The 22,080-nt window shown below is 42.7% G+C and overlaps 1 protein-coding gene across 1 annotated transcript in view; it reads left to right on the top strand.

Moving 5' to 3' along the window:
- LOC127623370 (cadherin-13-like) overlaps positions 1-22,080 on the top strand; it is a 532,010-nt gene that overhangs the window by 437,156 nt on the left and 72,774 nt on the right. The gene's annotated exons all lie outside the window — the stretch shown is intronic.

Genomic DNA, 22,080 nt, shown 5'->3' on the forward strand with positions numbered 1-22,080 from the left:
GTTATGTTTTGTCAGACTTGAGTTGTTGTTCTAAAAATTTTATGCGGTGCGATTATCCTGCCCCGTGTCCTTCAACATTACCACTTCCTGGTTCGAGACAAGCAAGTCCAAAGGCCAAGTTCAAAGACAACTTATTTTGTTTAAATGAGTGGAAATGCAAGGATTTTGTCAAGATTGGCTACAGGTACAATTTTGGTGGAAATTGGGTATTTTCAGTGTTTATGGTGTGTACAAATGTTACTGGTTCAAGACAAGCAAGTCTGAGGTTGAAGCAATTTCTCTGGCCCAGAGCCACTGTTTCTTTGGTGGAAACATGATGAATTGTTCCAGATTTGGTACCAGCACCATGCTGTACCAATGGAGTATTTGCCGTGTGTGTGCTGTGTACACATTTGCATTTGTTGTGTGACATCTGTGACAGCTGTGTAATGCTTGTGTAGACTAGGAGAGTTTAGGCTCCTGAGTTTCGCCATGTCTGCTGAGCATGTGGATCTTCACAGCATGAAACTCTGTGTGCTGCTGTGATCATGTGCTCCATTATTACTGCTCTGTCCCCCTAGTTAGAAACAGCCCACCTCATCATGAGCCATATGAGCTTGCTCTTGCTCTCTCTTTCTCAGTCTCCCCTCTCTTCATTCTTCATTTCTTCTATATCTGTCCTCTCATGGCCTGCCTTACCTCTTTTGATCTCCTTTTGCCAGTAAAAGGCTCTTTGAAGTACCATAGCTTTCACCTGAGGCAATAAGTGGCAGAACTGTGAAAGAAAAGAATGGACAGCAGGAAAATGAAGAGCATGGACAGAAAGAAGGCTCACAAGGAGATAAAAGATGGAAGGCAACACAAGCCTGTGCAGGGGTTTCTATGTTTACTTATATTTGTGTTTGTTTGCAAGCATTTGAAATGGCTAAATGGAGTCATGCATCTCAAAAAATTTGACACAGTGGTCAGATGCCCCTGAACAGGATCATGCTGATGGCATTAATGGCTGTCTCGTAATATGATTAAGCTTGAATATCTTTACAATCATACTTGAAAGGTGAATGCAACAAGCAGCCTGGAATTTGATTAGGTACAGTCGATGTAAGAATGAGCTTTTAACAATAAAGTAACATTATAGATTATGGATATGCTGTTGATTACCACAGAAAATAATTTTGACTTGTGATCTATCTATCTATCTATCTATCTATCTATCTATCTATCTATCTGTCTGTCTGTCTGTCTGTCTGTCTGTCTGTCTGTCGTATGTTTTTTTTTAAACATTTCTGTTACACAGCAGTGATATTGCAGGCTTTCCTATTAACATGTATATCTTCCCCATAGATTTTAACAAGCTAGGACAAACTGTGCAAAAGAAATTGAAACCCCACTGAGCTCTCAGTGTCCCATGGTAATTTTTAAAGAGTGCACTGTAAAAGATTTGCAATCGAGAGCCCTTGATAAAAGACAAGCATTAAAAAAATTGAGAGAAGGATACAGAATTAAAAGATCCTATAGGATAGAGTAACAAGATTATTATAGTGAACATACAGAATATACTGTAGATTTTTTAACTGAAGCCTAGAGTATATGTTGAAATATGCACTTAGTTGTATCAAAGATGTTCCATAGAACTCCATAGTATTAGTTTCTATATTAATATTTTTTTTTTAGATGCAGAAAACACAGAAATTGTTCTGCTTCAAAGAGTAAAACAGCAACCATTCTACAAGAGCACGTTTTGCATGCAGCCAGTTTTATTTTTCTATTGATGAAAGATAAAATGAGAATCTTTTAGAGGAATTTGGTAGAATTATTTATTAAAATGAGTTAGTTTGTTATGTATATGCATCGATTCAATCTTTTTGGTGAATTATACAGTAGGAAATGATCCGTACCCAAGGAAATGTCTGAATGTTTAGGAGGTAACAGCAATCTATATGTTTTAGCTCCATTCTTTTGTGTAACAAGAAAACTACCAAATATCAGAACTGCTGATACTTTAAATTCTGCCTTTGTGTATGTTTTGAAGCTTTCATTTGAACTAAAATCAGTCTTTATCAGATGTTCCTTGGAGGACTCCTTTGAATAAGTAATTCTGTGAGGGTGGCAAGCGAGGTTAAGATTTGAGGCTCTCTGATGTGTTTGCTTTTTTCCAACTTTTTTGAATCACTGCTAGCCTGAGGGAAATCCAAACACTGTCAGAATTATAGTGTCACAAAGACACTATCAGAATTATGGAAAGGCTCGTTGAGTGCATGCTCTCTCCCGCCACAGGTCATTACAGGTGATTGTGAGGAGATGTCTCAGGAGCAGATTTGGATACGCTGGGAAGGATTTGTTACCCATCAGCCACAGTGGCTAGTGAATGCCCAATTTTACCACTTTTATTTTTCATATGTATATATATATATATATATATATATATATATATATACCTACACCTGTAACATTTTGGAAGGAAGTCACAAGAGCGGGATCTAGATGCAGCTAAAGTTAAATATAAAATAAAGCAAAGTACAAAAACGTGGTAAACACTGGAACTAGGCGGAACTAGAAAATAAAACAAAAGTTATGTCCTGGATGGGAACCGATACTTGAACAGGAAAAAACACAACAACTGACAAAGAATGAACAGAAATCACAGAAATGATATACGCAAGGAAAAACGAGGGAATGGAACACAGGTGAGAACAATTAGGAACAGCTGACAGAGATGAGGGCAGCGCGTTTTGTAAAGTGTAGTCCAGGGAAAACACAATGCAACTCAGCAGTGAATCATGACAACACCGATCAGCCACAATATTAAAACCACCTGCCTAATATTGTGTAGGTCCCCCTAGTGCCGTCAACACAGCACCAACCTGCATCTCTGAATGGCATTCTGAGATGCTATTCTTCTCACCACAATTTTACAGAATGGTTATCTGAGTTACTGTAGACTTTGTCTTTTGTTACCCGTCTGGCCATTCTCTGTTGACCTCTCTCTTCAACAACGTATTTCTATCTACAGAACTACTGCTCAATGGAGTTTTTTTTTTTTTTTTTTGGCACCATTCTGAGTAAATTCTAGAGACTGTTCTGAGACAAAGCCAACACAGTGGGGTGTGAGGGATCTTTTCTACCAAAAGATTAGGCTGTATTATTTCATTAGTCGAGGGGTATTAATGTTACAAGATAAAATCAACATTTGTTTTCAAGCTGGGTGACAGCAGTCCAGTTTTTGTGTTTGAATATGTTTACATTCTGAATATTTATTTTTAATAATTTTTATATTCAGAAACCTATGTATGGGACATAAGTACTTTTGACTGAGAAAATAAAGGTTACTTTATGGGGATTCAGGGGTAACCCCTGAGAGAACATTTAGAAAATGTATAAGTCTGAATGGACCATTTATATATTTTCCTAAAGTGAGAATCTAATAACAATAAACAAAAAATTGACATTTTAAAAATACTATTTGCTTAAGTATAAATGGACTGACAGTGAAATAATGGGAACATTCTTATCAGAAGCAGATAACTCTACTAGCCAGTCTAACTAACCATTTATATTAATTATAACTAATAATCAGAGATGATGATATGATAGGCACGTAACATACTGATTAATAAAGCTACATTTTGACAGTAAAAGACAATAGTCTAAAAATGTGACACGTGAACTTTCCTGTCACAAACCTGCTTTAGCTGAACCATCACTTATCAGACAGATGAAGATAGTTTCATTTAGCTTGTGTGTTTTAGTAAAAGATGCATTTCAGTGTTTCAGTCTCCATCTACATTGCTACTCACCATGTCTCCGATGCTGTTGTTAAAATAACCGTGCCTGGAACTCTACGTAGCCTAATCAGGCTTTATGCAATGCCACGTATATATCGCGAGGGTGAGAGGAAACATGCACGGAGCAGGAATGAAACATGTTCGGTGCTTGAGAAAAAGATGATATAGTGCTGATCACCCCTGAGTGCTTGTGGTTTGTTTAGCTCCATTGTTTTGATGCACTGCTGACTAAAACTCTAGAAACGTTAATCTAGGACAACGTTGTCATTGTCTCGCAGTCCGGATGGAACCAAGCCAGGCTCCAGACTCTGACTGTGGCCCACATGACTCCACATGCCGAAGTGTCCTTGGGCAAGACACTGAACCCCATGTTGCTCCCAACGGCAGGCTAGCATCTTGCATGGCAGCTCTGCCGTCATTGGTGTGTGAATGGGTGAATGAGTCACAGTGTTTAAGTTTAAAAAAGCGCTATGTAAGTGCAGACCATATACCATTTGTTAGATGTTACATATCAGTCTAATTAAAAAGTTTCATTTCAGTTTGTAAGTAGGTGGTTGACCTTTACCTGGTTGGCACAAAGAGCCTTTACTGTGATGGATTCGGATTGTTAAACTAGAGACATTGATGTGAGTTGAACAAATCATACTAGTGGAGTTCCAAACTAAAGTTCAGGATGAGTTTGTTCAGCCAATAGGCCTGTGTGATGGGCCTTTGAACTTTGTACACAGCAAGCTAAACCTCATTGCCCTTCATAGTCAACTTGAAATCAAAATTATTATCTTAATACATGTTTCTGCTCTTAGTATGCTTTTTATTCTAAATACTGTACATAAATAAATGTTTGTCTGCATAGTTTCATCAAATGTAATAACATGCCTCACCTCCTGAATTTCACCAAGCACTCCCATTGTCTATAGAACACATTTATGATCCAATTAATACTCTGTGATAAATTAAAGTCCCACCTGACATTTGTTTTTTTTTTACAATATAATATCAATTTCATCTGAAGAGGAGTGTTCTCTGTCAACATAGCAGGAAATATCTCTGGTGCATGTTAACTGGTTGTGAAAGTACATGAGATATACTATGTTTTTTTTTATATGCTATTATTACATGGCGCTCTGGAATACTTGATTCTGATTGGTCAATGGCACCAACCAGGAGTCATATATTGCCCTGTAACAACTGCCCATCTGCAGATTTAGTCTTATCAGAACACTAATTTTATGGTTTGTTGAGGAAGGACCCAAACGCAGAAGGCAAGTATAAGGGCTTGTTTTAAAAAGAACAAATACTTGTGAGTGAGAGACGAACAAACTCAAGACATGACTGAATGGATGGATGGAAGAATGGATGGATGGATGGATGGATGGATGGATGGATGGATGGATGGATAACTGGAACAAAACAAGACAACTCGCATCCAGTACATACACAATAATACAAATCAATCTACCAGAGACATGAGGGAAGGTGGTACAATATATAGGCAGCAAGGCACATGAGGAGCAGGTGAAACTAATTAACATTAACTAGGACTAAATGAGGGAGAGTGATGAGTGAACATAATGACAAGACAATAGAGCACAGGGCAATGAAGCCATCATTAGCCATGTGCTCAAAAAAAGACAAGACAAGACATAGAGCATGAGTGTCTGGATCCCAAGACCGAAGAGTCAGGATCCAGACACCATGTTCTAAACATGGAACACAGACTAGACCGAAGAGCACACAGCTAGGTAAACAACCAAAGCCGTGAATGTTTTACCATGTTTTGCTCTATTTTTAGCATCCCGCGCATGAACAATGCATTTTTTAAATGCCATGACAAGTTAAAAGAACTTTATCTTTTAAAAACATGTCTGATGCGTCTAGCTTTTGTTAGCACAAGAACTAAACAGCCCCAAAGACACATCGTTTTGGCTGAATTCCAAGGCAGAATCACATGTATACTTTATAAATAGTTGCATTATACTTTTATGTTATTCAGTTACAAAAAAATATCAAGAAGGTAATCTAATCTTTTTTTTTTTTTCAATTGTCTGTGTTATACAGGAGCTGCTGTGTAGGCATCAGAATGCGAGGCAGCTCACTTGGGTTTAAAATCTTTGTTCATTTGTTCTCTCTTCCCTTGCATATGGTGTGTTTACTGCGTGTTTTACTGCACTTAAAGACATCATTGCTTCTTACTCTTATAAATGTAATTGTTTTTTTAACATTGCGTTGCAATGACACAAACCATTTAATATCCAAATTTTATTTGATCGCATTTAACTTTGGCTTTTGCTCTATTGTGTGGAATCTTGGGGTTGTTTGTTGTGTGAAGTGTTGTGGGTTTGAACATATCTCTTTTTTTATTTGGAGGAGAAACTTTAATTGCCATTAAATTACCATTGTTAAGTTAACTCATGCTGAGTTAACATATGGTATAGTTTATAAGAGTTGATGTAAACCACCTGTAATTGTACATGCATGTTTATATGGAGGTTTCTTTGCCCCAATAAAACAATGCAATAGTATGGCTGTCTGTTGTAATAAGTGACAACTCTGCAGCCATCATATCACACTCCCTCCCGTTACCACAGCAACCCCTTATTCAACACCTATGTTCCTGTAACTAAAGAAATTGCCTTAAAAAAAAAAAAAAAAAAAAAACCTCTCCAAGTATGGCAGTCAGAATAATCCTTTCTATGTAGAGTTAGGTGACAGTGGAGAAGGGAATAGTTGGCTGGTTCACTTCAGGTCTTTCTCTTCTTGCAGTGACAGAGAGAATAACTGTGCTAGAATTAATTGTGACTCACCTTTCTTTACACAGATTGTTATTTCTTTGTGGAGATTCTGGATATGATTTGTTGTTCCCCCACCCCAGGTTATAATGGTTGCTACAGCTCTGGCTTGCTTTTTTTTCTTCAATAATGTTTTTTTTTAATTGAAAATATAAATATGTGCAAACATGAAGATATGTTCACATGTTTGTAAAATGTTCAGGCAAATGAAAACAGAAGTTACAGATAAAAGTAGACCTTTTTTTTTTTTTTACTACTGTAACTGTAGTGCAGACTATGATTGGGATAGGAATGCCATAAATAAATTTTAAAAAAAATGTAGAATGCAAAAAGAACAATAGATGTAATAAAGGTAATAATAATAATAATAATAAGAAGAAGAAAAATAGTGCAAAGATGTAAAATTAATTATATATCTAAAGGTAAACATAATTTAAAATATGATTTAATACTTAAAGTAATTAATTTAAGTCAAAAATATTGGGAACCCCTGTCCTACTAAAATAGGCTACAGCTGCACCAAAGCTGCATTGCTATTTCCTCCTGACATTAATAAATAACATGGTGCCAGGCTAGGAAACAGTTTTGAGAGGCAGCCATTATGTGGTTAAATAATTAAAACTGTCCTAAAGGTGCAAACAGGAAAGAGTGAGATTGGCAAGGCCTTTCTAAATTCCTTTTTAAGTTAATTAAAAGGGTTATGATTTTCAACCGATGCAAAGAGCTGTTTTTTTGTGCCTCATTATGATAATAAATTAGATTGTATGTTTTGCATTGCTGAGGCATGATAATTTATGGAAATGAATCTGAGGTAGTGGTTACTGTTACCTCAGTTCTACAGTTTTCCATCAGTGAACTTTCACACAAAGTAAAAAACAGGGGTGAAAAGAGTGGGAGAGATGGAGAATAGATGTGCGATTTTGAGTGTGTCACCATGCGTGATTGTACAACCCCAGTTCTGAAAAAGTTGGGACAGTATGAAAAATGCTAATGAAAACAAAAATTAGTGATTTGTAAATTACATTCACCCTTTGCTATATTGAAAGCACTACAACTAAACATTATATGATCATTTAACCTGCAAATTTCATTTACAGTTACATTGTCACGAACCCCGCTCCCTCGCTCCGCCCCCTCGAGCTCGCACGCTCGTTTTGCTCCCTCGAGCTTGAACGCTCGTTTTGCTCCCTCGAGCTTGCATGCTCGTTTTGCTCCCTCGAGCTTGCACGCTCGTTTTGCTCCCTCGAGCTTGAACGCTCGTTTTGCTCCCTCGAGCTTGCACGCTCGTTTTGCTCCCTCGAGCTTGAACGCTCGTTTTGCTCCCTCGAGCTTGCACGCTCGTTTTGCTCCCTCGAGCTTCCACGCTCGTTTTGCTCCTACGAGCTCTCATGCTCGTTAGCAGGTCTCCCTCCTCGGGCTCACATGCCCGCTCCCTATCGCCAGAACATTATGTACACCTGCACTCGTCTCAATCTCCACATTAGTTTCACCTGTACTCGTCTCATCACCTTTCATTGTTTACACCTGCACTTTCTCCTATATATATCACTGCCCTTTCGTCTCACGCCGGTTGGTTATTGTATTTAGTTTCCCGTGTCTTTGCCCCCCGCTAGTCTCGTCTAGTTTTGAACTCCTCTTGTCCTCCTCTTAGCTTGCCAGCTCCCCTTGTTCCCCTGTCTTTTGCTCCCCACTAGTCCCATCTAGTTACTCTGATCCTGTTTCCCGGCTTCGACCCCCCCCCACTCTCGTTGACCACTCTCTCCCGGATTTGCCCCTTTACTCCACTTTGATTCCCCGGCTTTTGACCCTACGCTTCCCTCGACAACTCTTCTCTGGATTTACCCTGTTTGTACTTTTGCCTGCACTGCTATTAATAAAAGCAGTTTCCTCCGACATTGTGACTGTCTCATCTTGTGTGTGTGTGTGCGGGTTACATACATTCATGCATTTGGCAGACACTTTTATCCAAAGCGATTTACAGTGCACTTATTACAGGGACAATCCCCCTGGAGCAACCTGGAGTTTAGTGCCTTGCTCAAGGACACAATGGTAGTGGCTGTGGGGATCGAACCAGCGACCTTCTGATTAACAGTTATGTGCATTTTAGCATACTATGCCACCACCACTCTAATTTTCATTGTTTGTTTTTTAAATGTACAGTAATTTCAGATGTTTGCAACACACTCCAAAAAGTTGGGACAGTTGAGTGTTTACCACTGTGAAACATCACCATTTCTTCTAATAACACTAATTAAGCATTTCCTCCAATCATCCATTATGTCGGTCTTTAGCTGCACAATTGTACGGGGTCTTCATTTCCATATGGTGAGCTTCATAATGCGCCACACATTCTCAATGGAGACAGGTCAGGACTGCAGGCAAGCCAATCTAGCACCCACACTCACACTAATAACAAGAAGATTACAAGAGTGTTTTTCAAAAACATTTTGAAATGTGGACTCTTCTGACCAAAAACACAGTTCCACTGTTCTACTTTCCTGAGCCCAGAGAAGTCAGCAATGCTTCTGGACAGTGTTGATGTAGGGCTTCTGCTTTGCATTGTAAAGTCTGTGGAGTGGTGTAGACTAAAAAGGTTTACTTAAGTTGTCCCAAGCCCATGTTCATGATACCCATTACTTGCTTCATATCCATTACATCTGAGGTATCAGAGATCATGCGCTTTCAGAAGTGGTTTCATCTTGACATTTATGCACCGAGATTTGAATCTAGAGGGTGAAATGCCCAAAATCCTTCCGATTTGTCTTTGGGGAACATTGTTCTCAAAGTGCTGGATTATTTGCTGAAGCATCTGTTGGCAAATTGATAAGTCTTGAATGATCCTAGGCTGTTTTTGGAGGCTCCTTATGTACTACAACAGGATAACCTCTTCTGTTTCACATCACCTTGTTATTTTAACTGTCAGATTGTTATTAGTCTTCAATTACCCATGTCTCAACTTTTCTGGAGCATGTTGCAATCGACTGATTTGAAATGACTGTACATTAAAAAAACAAAACAATGAAATTCACAAGATGAAACATCATATAATGTGTAGTTGTACTGCTTTTAATTTAGCAAAGGGTGAATATAATGTACAAATCATTTTTATTAGCATTTCTCATACTGTCTCAACATTTTTGGAATTGGGGTTGTAGATACCTCAAAAGCTCTGAGGAGACTTTTTCTCAGACTCTTTGCTTAAGCTTACAGTAATTGAGTGAATGTTCATCCAGACACATGCTCCAAAATCCTCTGTGGCTGAATAAACTTTGCACAGCTTGGTAAATCTTTGTTTTCGCAAGTCTCGGTTGGAAGCAGTTTTGTTCTAAGAGGTCCTGGCTTAGCGCCATGTCCCACTAAATTGTCTCCGGCTACAGGGCCCATCTAATAACAATAGATTACACAGTAAAAAAAAATGTTTTACCTCTCAACTTAAAAACAAAGTTGAAATATAATTGCTTCAGAGGGGTAAAATAATTGTTTTTTGTCAAGAGCGATTAGTTTCAGATACAGCTTCCTTTTGGTTCCTATTTCATCCGCACACATTTTTCTTTACAAATAAATGTCTTTAAATATTTCAAGAGTGTTTTTCTTTGTTCCCGAAAATTCTGTCATCTATATTCTAATCCTCATGTTGTTCCAAACCTGTTTGACTTCTGTGGAACCTTAAAAGAAATGTTTCGCAAAATCTCCAAGGTACTGTTTTCCTTGCAATCAAATATATATATATAGTTTTTGAGGGGCTGTCGAGCTCCATTATGGACAAAAAATCACCATAAATATTATCCATAAAATAATTTTTCTATATCCAATTCTCCAGGTGTCATTCAGTATTGCTTTATGTGAAAAACAGGATGAAACTATATCAAATTAAATCAGGGTAAACTAAGGAGTAAATAATGACAGAATGTATTTTTGGATGAATTATTTCTTTAAATAACCTTCCCAGTATTTGATTAGAGTGTTATCCCCTGACTGAAAGTATACAGTCTTCAAGGAGGTCTAGCTCTCTTGAGTTAGAATTTGTGTGTGTGTGTGTGTGTGTGTGCGTGTGCGCGTTATCACTTTGTGTGTGTGTGTGTGTGTGTGTGTGTGTGTGTGTGTGCGTGTGTGTGTGCGTGTGCGCGCGTGTGCGCGCGTTATCACTTTGTGGGGACTGTAAAAATGTAAAATTACAAAATGTAAAAACGTTTTCTGTGAGGGTTAGGTGTAGGGGTAGGGTTAGGTTTAGGGGATAGAATATAAAGTTTGTACAGTATAAAAAACATTATGTCTATGGAAAGTCCCCATAAAACATGGAAACCAAACTCTGTGTGTGTGTGTGTGTGTGTGTGTGTGTGTGTGTGTGTGTGTGTGTGTGTGTGTGTGTGTGTGTGTGTGTGTGTGTGTGAGAAGGCTGTCAGGGGGTTTAGGAACAGAGTGAGATGAATGGAAGGCGAGCGGAAGTCTGAACTTTAACAAGGAATTAATGGACAGGCTGGCAGGACGTACTGCGCCCACAGAAGGGGTCTGATTCCCTCTGAGTCTGACCAAACCTGATTGATGGGCCGTCTCCCCCTGTTTATATTTTCCTGCCTCCCTGTCACATTTATTTCCTTTGTACAGCTCTTTCTGCCAATATGAAACAGAAATATCTGCAGGGGTGACAGTGGCAATTTGTCCCAGACATGAGCGCGAAGGGAGCGTGGAGGAATCGACAGAATTTTAAGCCACAGCTGCGTTTTATCAACCTATGCGTCACTGTGCACTGATCTGAGGGTCAGTGGATGTGCACATGAGAGTTGAGTTAAATCAGAGTGCACGATGCTGACCCAGATTGAGAGAATGGGGAAAGCGAGATTCTGCACTTTCTGTCTCTTCCACCCTATTATCATCCATCCCTAGAAAAGGCAAGGCAAGTTTTTTCATATTGCACATTTCATACACAATGGTACATCAAAGAGCTGTACATAGGCATAATAAAGCAAAAAAAGGAGGCAAAAAACACCATCTAAAAATTTATTTTATAGCGATAATTGATGCTGACCATCACCCCTGGAGTCGCGAGTTCGAATCCAGGGCGTGCTGAGTGACTGCAGTCAGTTCTCCTAAGCAACCAAATTGGCTTGATTGCTAGGGAAGGTAGAGTCACATGGGGTAACCTCCTTGTGGTCGATATAAAGTGGTTCTCGCTCTCAGTGGGGCACGTGGCGGGTTGTGCATGGATGCCGCAGAGAATAGCGTGAAGCCTCCAAACGTGCTACGTGCTACGTCTCTGAGGTAACACGCTCAACAAACATGTGATAAGATGCATGGATTGACTGTCTCAGACACAGAGGCAACTGAGATTCATCCTCCGAGGCAAGTTACTACGCCACCAAGAGGACCTAGAGTGCACTGGGAATTGGGCATTCCAAATTGGAGAAAAAAAAAAAAATGTTAAAATGAATGACAAATACAAAAAAATATATATTTTATAAATAAAAAGGGACATACATACTGTAAATAAAAGGTCATGTTTAAAATCATGTAAGAGTATAAAAATGAATAAGGAAAGAAAAATTATAAATAAAAGTTCATACATTAAAATGAAATTGTATTTTAATATTAAGTAAAAGTAAAGTGTGGCACAGGTAAACTGGTATGTTTTCAGTCTGAATGAAACCCTAGTTAGACCTTGCTAAGAAAATACATTTCTGACACAGTTTGTTGCATTTGTGGCCACAAACTGCACCAGCATTTTGCTGTTGAATTCCAATGGCTTATAGTACTATCCTAATGTCCTATACTCCATCCCATTTTGCAAACACTGTTCATTCAAAGCATTAGTATTGTTGTCTCATGTGCTCGTGTGTTTGCGGATGAAAATATTTGTCAATTAGGACCACTTCTATCAAATGAATACTTCACTTGAATTCTTGAATGAATACTTTATTACTAATAGACAATTAAGCAATCTGTTGGTCATGCATGGACAGAGCAGGGAGTGCAGCAAATAAAAAACCCCATGGGTACCAGAACAGATCCAGCAAAATTATTACAATATTTTTAACATTCTGACAGTGCAACGTGGTACAGTCATTCATTGCAAAATAGATTAAATGGACACTTAAAGACTCAAAATGCTGAGTATCAAGTAAATCAAGGCATGGAAGAAAGGCATTCCAAACTGGCTAACGACTGTAGTCAAAGAGCACAGAACACGAGACAGATCGAGAAGAGGTGCTGGGGATGGAGGAGGGTGTTAAGTGCAGCTTGCATCCATGCAATAGTAAGGCAGCTAAGGCAATAACTATATGGAGGACTTAAATAGCACCGCTCTGATAAGTTTCTGTATTGTATTGGTAGACGTCATGATCAGCTGAGCGTCAGCTGATTGTGACCTTGACTCACATGCAGGTTTGGGAGTAACGGAATACATGTAACAAGATTATGTATTTAAAATACAAAATATAAGTAACTGTATTCGACTACAATTTAAATAATTGGTAATTAGAATACAGTAACATTCAAAAAGTATTTGATTACTGAATAGATTACTTTGCAATTTATTGTCATTTATTTAATTTAATATTTAGTCCTTTCAGATGGAAAACATTTATTCATATATATGTGATCCAAAGTGCATTTGAACAGCGGTGAAACACTTTCTTATGATGTGTCACATTCATACGAGCAGACAGAGAAATCTGATGTTACCAGGCACGATAATTTTTTTATCAAGACATTTTTTTTCTAGTAAGATATTTTATATAATCATATTCTTGATTATCATTTTTGTATTTTCCTGTAAAATATCTAAAAATTCTTAAAACAAGATCAATTTGATTAATCTTGTTTAGAAACAACACTGCATAAGATATTTAGGTTTTTCAGACAATGTATTTTTAACATGTGTATTTTGTTTTACTGTACTGGCAGAGTTTTATAGTCAAAACAAGAGAAAAAAAGGTTCCAGTACTGAAGAAGTAATCCAAAGTATTTAGAATGCGTTACTGACCTTGAGTAATCTAACGGAATACATTACAAATGACAATTTACAGCATGTATTCTGTAATCTGTAGTGATTACATAAGTAACCCACCCAACCCTTCTCACGTGACCTGACAGAACTGATGCTATGCTTGATTTGTATGGTCAGTGCAAAGGTATTTCTTGCTGTTACGACTTGCAGTATGACTACTAATTAGAACATCAGTTACTACTAGGCATAAAGGCTTTACACTAAGTCTTAATTTAAAACATGCATCTCTTTGAACTTCTCCTAATCAAGTCTGAAACTTTATACTGCTAGTTTTTGTTTTGTTTTTGTTTGTTGTTTTTTATTTGTGGGGGGGGGGGTCTGTTTTATTTTATTTTTTGTTTTAAGTTTTGTGGTTTAGTTTAGTTTTTAGTTTTACTGCTCGGATGCTGACTAATTAAATTCAGCTACTTTTTTAGAGAGTGAAGTGAATATTTTTGGTGCAAATTATTGTTTGCAGATATTGTGCAATACTTCCATTTTTAGTTTAGTTACACTGGAGTTGGTGTGAGCAGGTCTTAAAGGTAAAGTAGCATTTTCCTGAGGTTGACATACTCTTCTGTCCCTGTCCAAATATGCAAAGACAACTACTGTATAAAGCCTTTTCATAGGATGCATGCCGGCATATGTACTGTGCCACTGTCAAAATATTGCTCATTTAGTTTTTAGCTGCCTTACAAATCTGCTTCTGGCTCAACCAGTGTTATAAGTCTTGTGTGGAACTACTCATTTGTCCAAACAGTTGCAGATGGAGAGCGGAAAAATATTATAGTGGAGTGTTTGATAAACATATTTGGTAAAGATTTTTGCAATTCCATTTGGTCCCACTAATAACACGTAAATTTACACTTCACCTTTATGTCCAACTTTTATTATTTTATTATCAACTGACAACCGTAATACAAATTTTTTTTGGAGAAGTTGTATGGTTATATCAAGGCAACATGGGAGGCAGCATTGATTTCTCCTCACATAGAGCTATGCCTTTGGCACAGACTCAAAATAAAAGAATCAGAATTGATGAACGAGGAGGCCAAAATGAGCTCTCCTCAGTTCTCTATTAAAAGCAAACGTGGTGAACATACCCTCTGGCTTCCGCGCCCTCACAGTGACATGGTAACATAAATATGCACTGCACCCCGGGCCCTCTCCAGGCCTGAAACACCATGAAAGTGTATAAAAGAGTTCAAAGTGTATGAGAATGTGTTTCAAGGAGAGGCCTTTATCATATTTCTGATTTGGGTGAAGAAGCGTGAAGGTGAAATGTGCGGTGGTGGGTATGTACCCATATAGTTTTTGGATATATTTAAGCTGTTGTTCTTCTATGCTCCAACTCTGGTGAAGTGCACTTGTGTGTATTTAGCGCTGCTTCTTTTTGTGATCAAACAGATCAATTTGTATTAATGTGAGTGTGTACAAAAAGTCAACCAATATTATTATTAATCTTTTTTTTTTTTTTTTTTTTTTTACAATACTGATTATTTTTATGTAAGTGATAACCAGTATGCATAACCAATTTCCAAGTATTTTATTTTATTTCTGCATTTTGACACTATAATAACTCTTTATAGACAACAACAGTAAAAACGTAATATGCATTATGAATGTATTAATATTATTACATAATTTGTCAATATATTTATACATAGTTGGTAATGGTCTTAGTGGTTGCAAAATACATATTTCTTAAAAAACAAATTGGGGGGTGGGGGGGTGGCTACAGTATGTCTAAATGTTAAGATTTAAATGCTATGCGTTGTTGTTGTCAGTGTGATGTAATGGTGATGTTGGTTGCTTTTATTCAGAGACCCACCAAATGGTGCCATTTATTGGTAGATCAAATATTGAAGAACCAATAACCGATTAAAGCTGAATTGTATAACTTTTTCAGTGTAGTTATAATATCTTCTATTCCAGCTTATTATAAAGATACAATTACAAGCAAACCATTCATAGGTTAAATTGCTCAGTAAAACGTTTGGTTACTTATGTAACCTCCGTTCCCCGAGGGAGGGAACGACACGTTGTGTCGGAGAAGCGACACTAGGGGTCTCCCTTGAGCGCCGATATTCACCTCTGATCTATTGAAAAGGGCCAATGGGAGTTGGCAGTCAGTATTTGCATACCCCGCCCCCGGACATACGGGTATTTAAGCGGGGCAAATACGGAAGTTTAGTCAGGATTTTTCTGAGGAGCCGGAATGGTCCGGCCACAACAGTGGCTCGGTTCAGTGGCATGGCGGAGGAAAGACACAACGTGTCGTTCCCTCCCTCAGGGAACGGAGGTTACATACGTAACCAAACGTTCCCCTTCTGTTGCTCTCTCCACGTTGTGTCGGAGAAGCGACACTAGGGGACCCATTCCAATCTTGCCATGCGCTGAACCTTGTACGTGAACCGCCGATACAGAGGCGGGCAGGGATTTCATCCAGTGCCGCGCATCGTCTGTACCTGGCTGCACGTACCCTTCCCCAATGCCCCATAAGAACATCGGAGTCCTTCTAGTTACCCTGGGAGGGGAACAAGGCGATGTTTGCCAACATGGGAACGGGCCAGCCTGGCTGGGCCTCTTTTCTCTCTATGTTTCTCGCATAGAGCAATCATGGCCGGGGCCCTTACACGTATATAGGGAAGGGGTCTTACCCAGACCCTCGCGGAGACCACACCTGCCCTTTTTCTTGGGGAGGAAAAGTGGTAGACACGTCACACGGCTGTCTTAGGGCTCGTGTGGAAAGTATGGTGCGGTGGTAGATCCAGCCTCGAAAGGGGAGTTGCTACAGCACGGCGACCGAGGCAGCTGTAACTGCCTAAGGGAGACACGGGGTCCGCTCGTAAGGGGACAGAACCGTGGAATTACACACAGGGGGAGTCCGAGCAGGAGGCCTTACCTGTGGAGCACCTATACCAGTACAGGGTAGCCATCAGGGTACCCGCAGTGGCTTGGGTCGGCGAGTTCCTCCGCTGAACCGCGGACCCAGAGGGCTGGGGAGGAATCGACCAGGGGCCCGACTCGGAGTGGGGTGCCCTGGGAAGAAGGCGCACTACTTTACCTTGACGTCAGGAAAAGGGCGCTGGGCGCAAGCGATCCACCCGGCCGGTCGGTCTCACGTGTTACCGAAGTTCTACGGGCTCGGACCTGACAAAACACGAGACGCTAACCGACTCAACGCGGAGGTTGTAAAACCTCGCGAAGGTGTTGGGTGTTGCCCAACCTGCGGCTCTACAGATGTCTGCTAGGGAGGTGCCCTTGGCCAGTGCCCACGAGGACGCAACACCCCTTGTTGAGTGAGCTCGGACCCGCAAGGATAGGGGCACGGCCTGGGTGTGATAAGCCAGTGTGATGGCGTCGACAACCCAGTGGGCGAGCCTCTGCTTGGAGACGGCATTCCCTTTCTGCCGTCCCCCAAAGCAGACAAAGAGCTGCTCAGAGCGTCTGGTGCTCTGTGTGCGGTCCAGGTAAATGCGCAGGGCGCGCACTGGACACAGCAACGAAAGGGCTGGGTCTGCCTCCTCCCGGGGCAGCGCTTTCAGGTTCACTACCTGATCTCGGAATGGTGTGGTAGGAACCTTGGGCACATAGCCCGGTCGCGGTCTTAGGATCACAGACGTATCTGCCGGACCGAACTCCAGGCAAGTGTCGCTGACAGAGAACGCTTGCAGGTCCCCGACCCTCTTGATGGAGGCGAGCGTGATCAGCAGGGCCGTCTTAAGAGAGAGGGCCCTGAGTCCAACTGATTCGAGCGGCTCAAAGGGAGGTCTCTGGAGTCCTGCCAAGACTACCGAGAGATCCCAGGAGGGAACTAGGCCTGGCCGGGAGGGATTCAACCTCCGGGCGCCTCTCAGGAACCTGAGGATCAGGTCGTGCTTACCCAAAGACTTGCCGTCTACAGGATCGTGGTGGGCGGTGATAGCGGCAACATACACCTTGAGGGTGGACGGGGACAGCCTCCTGTCCAGCCTCTCCTGTAGGAACAGAAGCACTGACCTAACCGCGCATCTCTGCGGGTCTTCGGCTCGGGAAGAACACCAATCTGCGAACAAGCGCCAATTTAGGGCATAAAGGTGCCTGGTAGAGGGGGCTCTGGCTTGGTTGATGGTATTCACAATGGTCACCGGTAAGCCGGCTAGCTCTTCCGCGTCCCGTCCAGGGACCAGATGTGAAGGTTCCAGAGGTCTGGGCGCGGGTGCCAGAGCGTGCCCCGTCCCTGAGAGAGGAGGTCCTTTCTCAGGGGAATTCGCCAGGGAGGAGCTGTCACGAGGAGCCTGAGTTCCGAGAACCAAGTCCGAGTGGGCCAGTAGGGGGCCACCAACGTGACTTGCTCCTCGTCCTCCCTGACCTTGCACAGCACCGGTGCAAGAAGGCTCACTGGGGGAAATGCGTACTTGCGCAGCCCCGAGCGCCAGCTGTGTGCCTGCGCGTCTGTCCCGAGGGGAGCCTCTGTTAGGGCATACCAGAGCGGGCAGTGGGAGGTTTCCTGGGTGGCGAACAAGGCAAGGGCCGCCTCTGCGACTTTCGTGAAGACGAGTCGAATTTTTAATTTTTTTTTCTTTCTTTTTGGACGTACCCGGCGGGGCCTCGCAGCGGGGCGGAACAGGTAATGCAGCGTCGGGCGGCTTCGTTGCGGCCTGAGGCTGAGGTGCTGAGAATAGACTCAAAGCACTTACCTTGCTCCGCGCGCCCGGCAGGGGGCGGGTTCTTGACTCAGGAGGAGGACTGATGTTGGCGTCCTCTGGACTCGTCTGAACCGGCCGGCCGGGGGACAGTCGTGGGCAGGCGGAAGGCGGGATCACCGCGTCCGGTGTACCGGGACTGTTGTGATCTGAAAGCATATTGCCGTGAAAACGGCATTTGCGGACCAGGTGACCCAGAGGCAAAGGAAATAGCTCTTTTATTGAGAATGTGGGTACCACATACCCGTCAGGGGGTGTGGCAAATGAAAAAACAAAGGATTCTCCTCCCGGCCCTCCACCGGGGGACGGAGCGGTCTTACCACCTCCGGAGCTAACGTCTTCGGCTCTGGGTCGGCTGTCTCAGGAACGCTTGGGAGCCTTCCGGGTCCTGGAGGGGGTTCGTGAGACAGGGGGCGTGCGCCGCCTGCGGAGTGCTCGACGCTGGGGCTGAGAGCTGGGCCCGGGTTGAGGCGGAGCAGGAGCTGGTTTCCTCGCAGGGGGACGCCCTCGGTGGGCAGAGAGGGCAGGGCCCGTAGCGGCAGGTCTGTGGCGGGGCATGATGTGCGAAATGGCCTCTGTCTGCTTCTTCACCGCGGAGAACTGTTGGGCGAAGTCCTCGACGGTGTCACCGAAAAGGCCAATCTGGGAGACAGGTGCGTCCAGGAAGTGGTTTTTGTCAGCCTCACGCATCTCGACCAGGTTGAGCCAAAGATGGCGTTCCTGGACCACTAGGGTGGCCATCGTCTGTCCGAGTGCCTGCACTGTGGCCTTCGTCGCTCTCAGGGCGAGGTCGGTCGCTGAGCGTAGTTCCTGTAGCACATCAGGATCAGGTCCACCCCCGTGCATGTTTCTGAGAGCTTTGGCCTGGTGGACTTGCAGGAGGGCCATCGCATGCAGGGCAGAGGCAGCGCGTCCAGCCGTAGTGTAGGCCTTCGCGTTATGCGAGGATGTTGTCCTACAGGGCTTGGATGGGAGTACGGGCGACCCCGCCAGGAGGTAGGGCTACCAGGGCATAGATGGTGCGCAACTGCCCTATCGACCTGGGGAATCGCGTCGTGCCCGTGGTGCTCTCGCCGTCGAGGGTGGAGAGAGTGGAGCGGGTGGCACCTAGACGAGCGGAGAGCGGGGCTCTCCACGTAGACGTCAGCTCATCATGCACCTCCGGGAAGAAAGGGACCGGGGGGATGCGAGGCCACGAACGGCGCGCGCTGCCCCCAGGAACCAATCATCCAACCGAGAAGGCTGTGGGGAGGATGGAGGGTTCCAGTCCAACCCCACGCTCAAGGCGGCCCGGGCAAGCATGTCGGACATCTGAGCGTCGGCCTCAGCCTGGGCCTGCTGGCCCGAAGGCGGCAGTCCAGGGGAGTCCTCAGCATCAGACACCGCACTCTCCGATGCAGTGGCGAGCTCATCTGCTTCGGACTCGGGAGGATAGACAGCCAGGCCGTGAGGCGAGCCGCTATCGCCGCAAGCGTGGACGGAGACCAGCGAGCGTGTCGGGGAACAGGAGGTTCGAGGGGGGTTACCCGGCGAAACTGCACCCGCTGCCGCCCCCAAATCGCCCCCAGCGCCAACCGCACCATCCTCAATCCCGTGGGAAGAAGGAGCAATGCGGGGTGCAGCTGGGGCAGCTGGGGCGACCGCAACGTGGTCATGGTCATGTTCTCGCAGTGAGAACATGAACCATCCACAAACGCCGCCTCGGTGTGATCGCGGCCCAAACACACGAGACAGCGCCTGTGGCCGTCTGAAGCGGAGAGCACTCTACCGCATCCAGGAATGACACAGGGGCGGAAAGGCATCTTGAAAAAGGCGGGTCCTTAAAAGGACGTTCAACGCCGCTGTGTTTGCTTTTTTAGAGAAAATTACTCTTTTAGTAAAAACTCTTTTAATACACAGTGTGTGTGTGTATGTGTCTGCGCTGTCGAAGCGCTCAGGGGCAACAATGCACGCCGTGCACTGAGAAGGAGAAAGCCGCTGTTGTGCGCCATCAAGATCCAACAGCATGCAGATCGTCAGAGGAAAACAGGAACGTTTAAGTGGTGTGTAACTCGCAGCAAACTGCAGACAGACCATCGGCTCCGAAGAAATTTTCTGACTAAACTTCCGTATTTGCCCCGCTTAAATACCCATATGTCCGGGGGCGGGGTATGCAAATACTGACAGCCAACTCCCATTGGCCCTTTTCAATAGGTCAGAGGTGAATATCGGCGCTCAAGAGAGACCCCTAGTGTCGCTTCTCCGACACAACGTGGAGAGAGCGACAGAAGGGGAACTGTAAACTCTATGACTCTGTGATGCTATAAAAATTGCTCTGTTTTATTCTGAGCAGACTGTCTAGCTCGACACAAAAACGTTGAATCGGCCAATGCTATGAGTTGGGGATGAGACTGTTTGTTCAATGCATCTGTTTGTTCGATCAACAGAAGACAGAGTTCGTATTTGGAGAGCTGTTTCAAAACCATGTTTGCAAACCAAAATAATTTTTGCAATTCCTTTCAGTTATGTTAGTGGTCCAGCATTTACACACTTCAGCTTTTAGTAGAAAAGAATGAATATCAGTAAAAGACATGAGTGTATCTCTAGTGTGTTCACACTTTAAGTTTTAGTGTGTGTGAACAGTGTGTGCATGTGTGTGGCAGGGAGCTGAATAAGAGTTGGCTTGTGCTTCTATGTGTTTTTGTGTACGTTTATGCTTCTATCCAGCTGTCAGGGACATTAACAGCACAGTGTTGTGCATTGAAACCTTATTGAGATGTGTTTCCTTGCAGCATCTGCACAGATGTTTAACACAATACATACACATGCAAATTATAAAACGCATGTAGTATGCAACTCCGCACCATAGGTGGTTGCCAGCCTACATGTGTCTTAAACATTTGCAATCAGTGACACAAGCCCTGCTACAGTAGCCAAAACAATATCACAGTACATACAGTAAAGTAGAGGAGCCATGATGCACTGCAACAGGATTTTAAGACTGCTATGCTCAAGGTTGACCACTCACACAAACATCATCTTCTTACAGACTAAATTGGGCTTTTAATCTTTTACAGTGCTTTCTAAGGGGGAACCATCACAATTAAAGATAGTGTACAGATTTAAGACCTGTGTAGATCTGACTCAGACTCATTTATGGAGGATAGCCCCCCACTCACCCACCCCCCTCCTCATCATGTTGTTCCAAAACTGTATAAATCACTTTTTTTTTTCATGCAACACAAAAATATCACTTTAATTGAATTTTTTTCCCCATACAATGTAAGTTAAATGTTAACTGAGTCAACTATTCCTCCTACCATGTCCTACAAGTTAGCCACAAGGACTTGTAGTGTCCTGACTCTCATGTGATTTTGTATTGTGGTTTGTGTCACAGTGTGAAAATGACAACGCACGCCTACGTGAACGAAGCTTTGATTACGGGTGAAATTTCTTTGACAACTTTTTTATGGTAATTAGCATGTATCGTTATAGATAACACACTAATTTGCATAATGTGTTTTTAATGCCACACTAATGACATTGAGAAGCGCTAATAGAGTGAAGTGCTGCGTTCATGTCAATTAGGGGAGGAAAAAGCATTGTTTTACAAAGTGTTTTGAATAATATGTATGATCAAGTGTCTAGGCCACGCCCCTATCTGTAGATGATTTCTGAGTTCAGAAAGCTTTCAGGCTCAGTAAGCTTTCAGGCTCTCTGATTGTGTGCATTGTAGAAAGTGATAAATAGATTCAGGAAAGGAAATATCTATTTTTTTAGGTGTCAGAAGGAATTGCCAATTTATCTAAATTTTGTAGTGTGCTGTCATGGTGAAATGGAGAGATCTGGTTGTTATCTGTTGGGTTGTTACTTTAACT

This window comes from Xyrauchen texanus, chromosome 29 (assembly GCF_025860055.1).
Source record: "Xyrauchen texanus isolate HMW12.3.18 chromosome 29, RBS_HiC_50CHRs, whole genome shotgun sequence".
Taxonomy (NCBI): Eukaryota; Metazoa; Chordata; class Actinopteri; order Cypriniformes; family Catostomidae; genus Xyrauchen; species Xyrauchen texanus.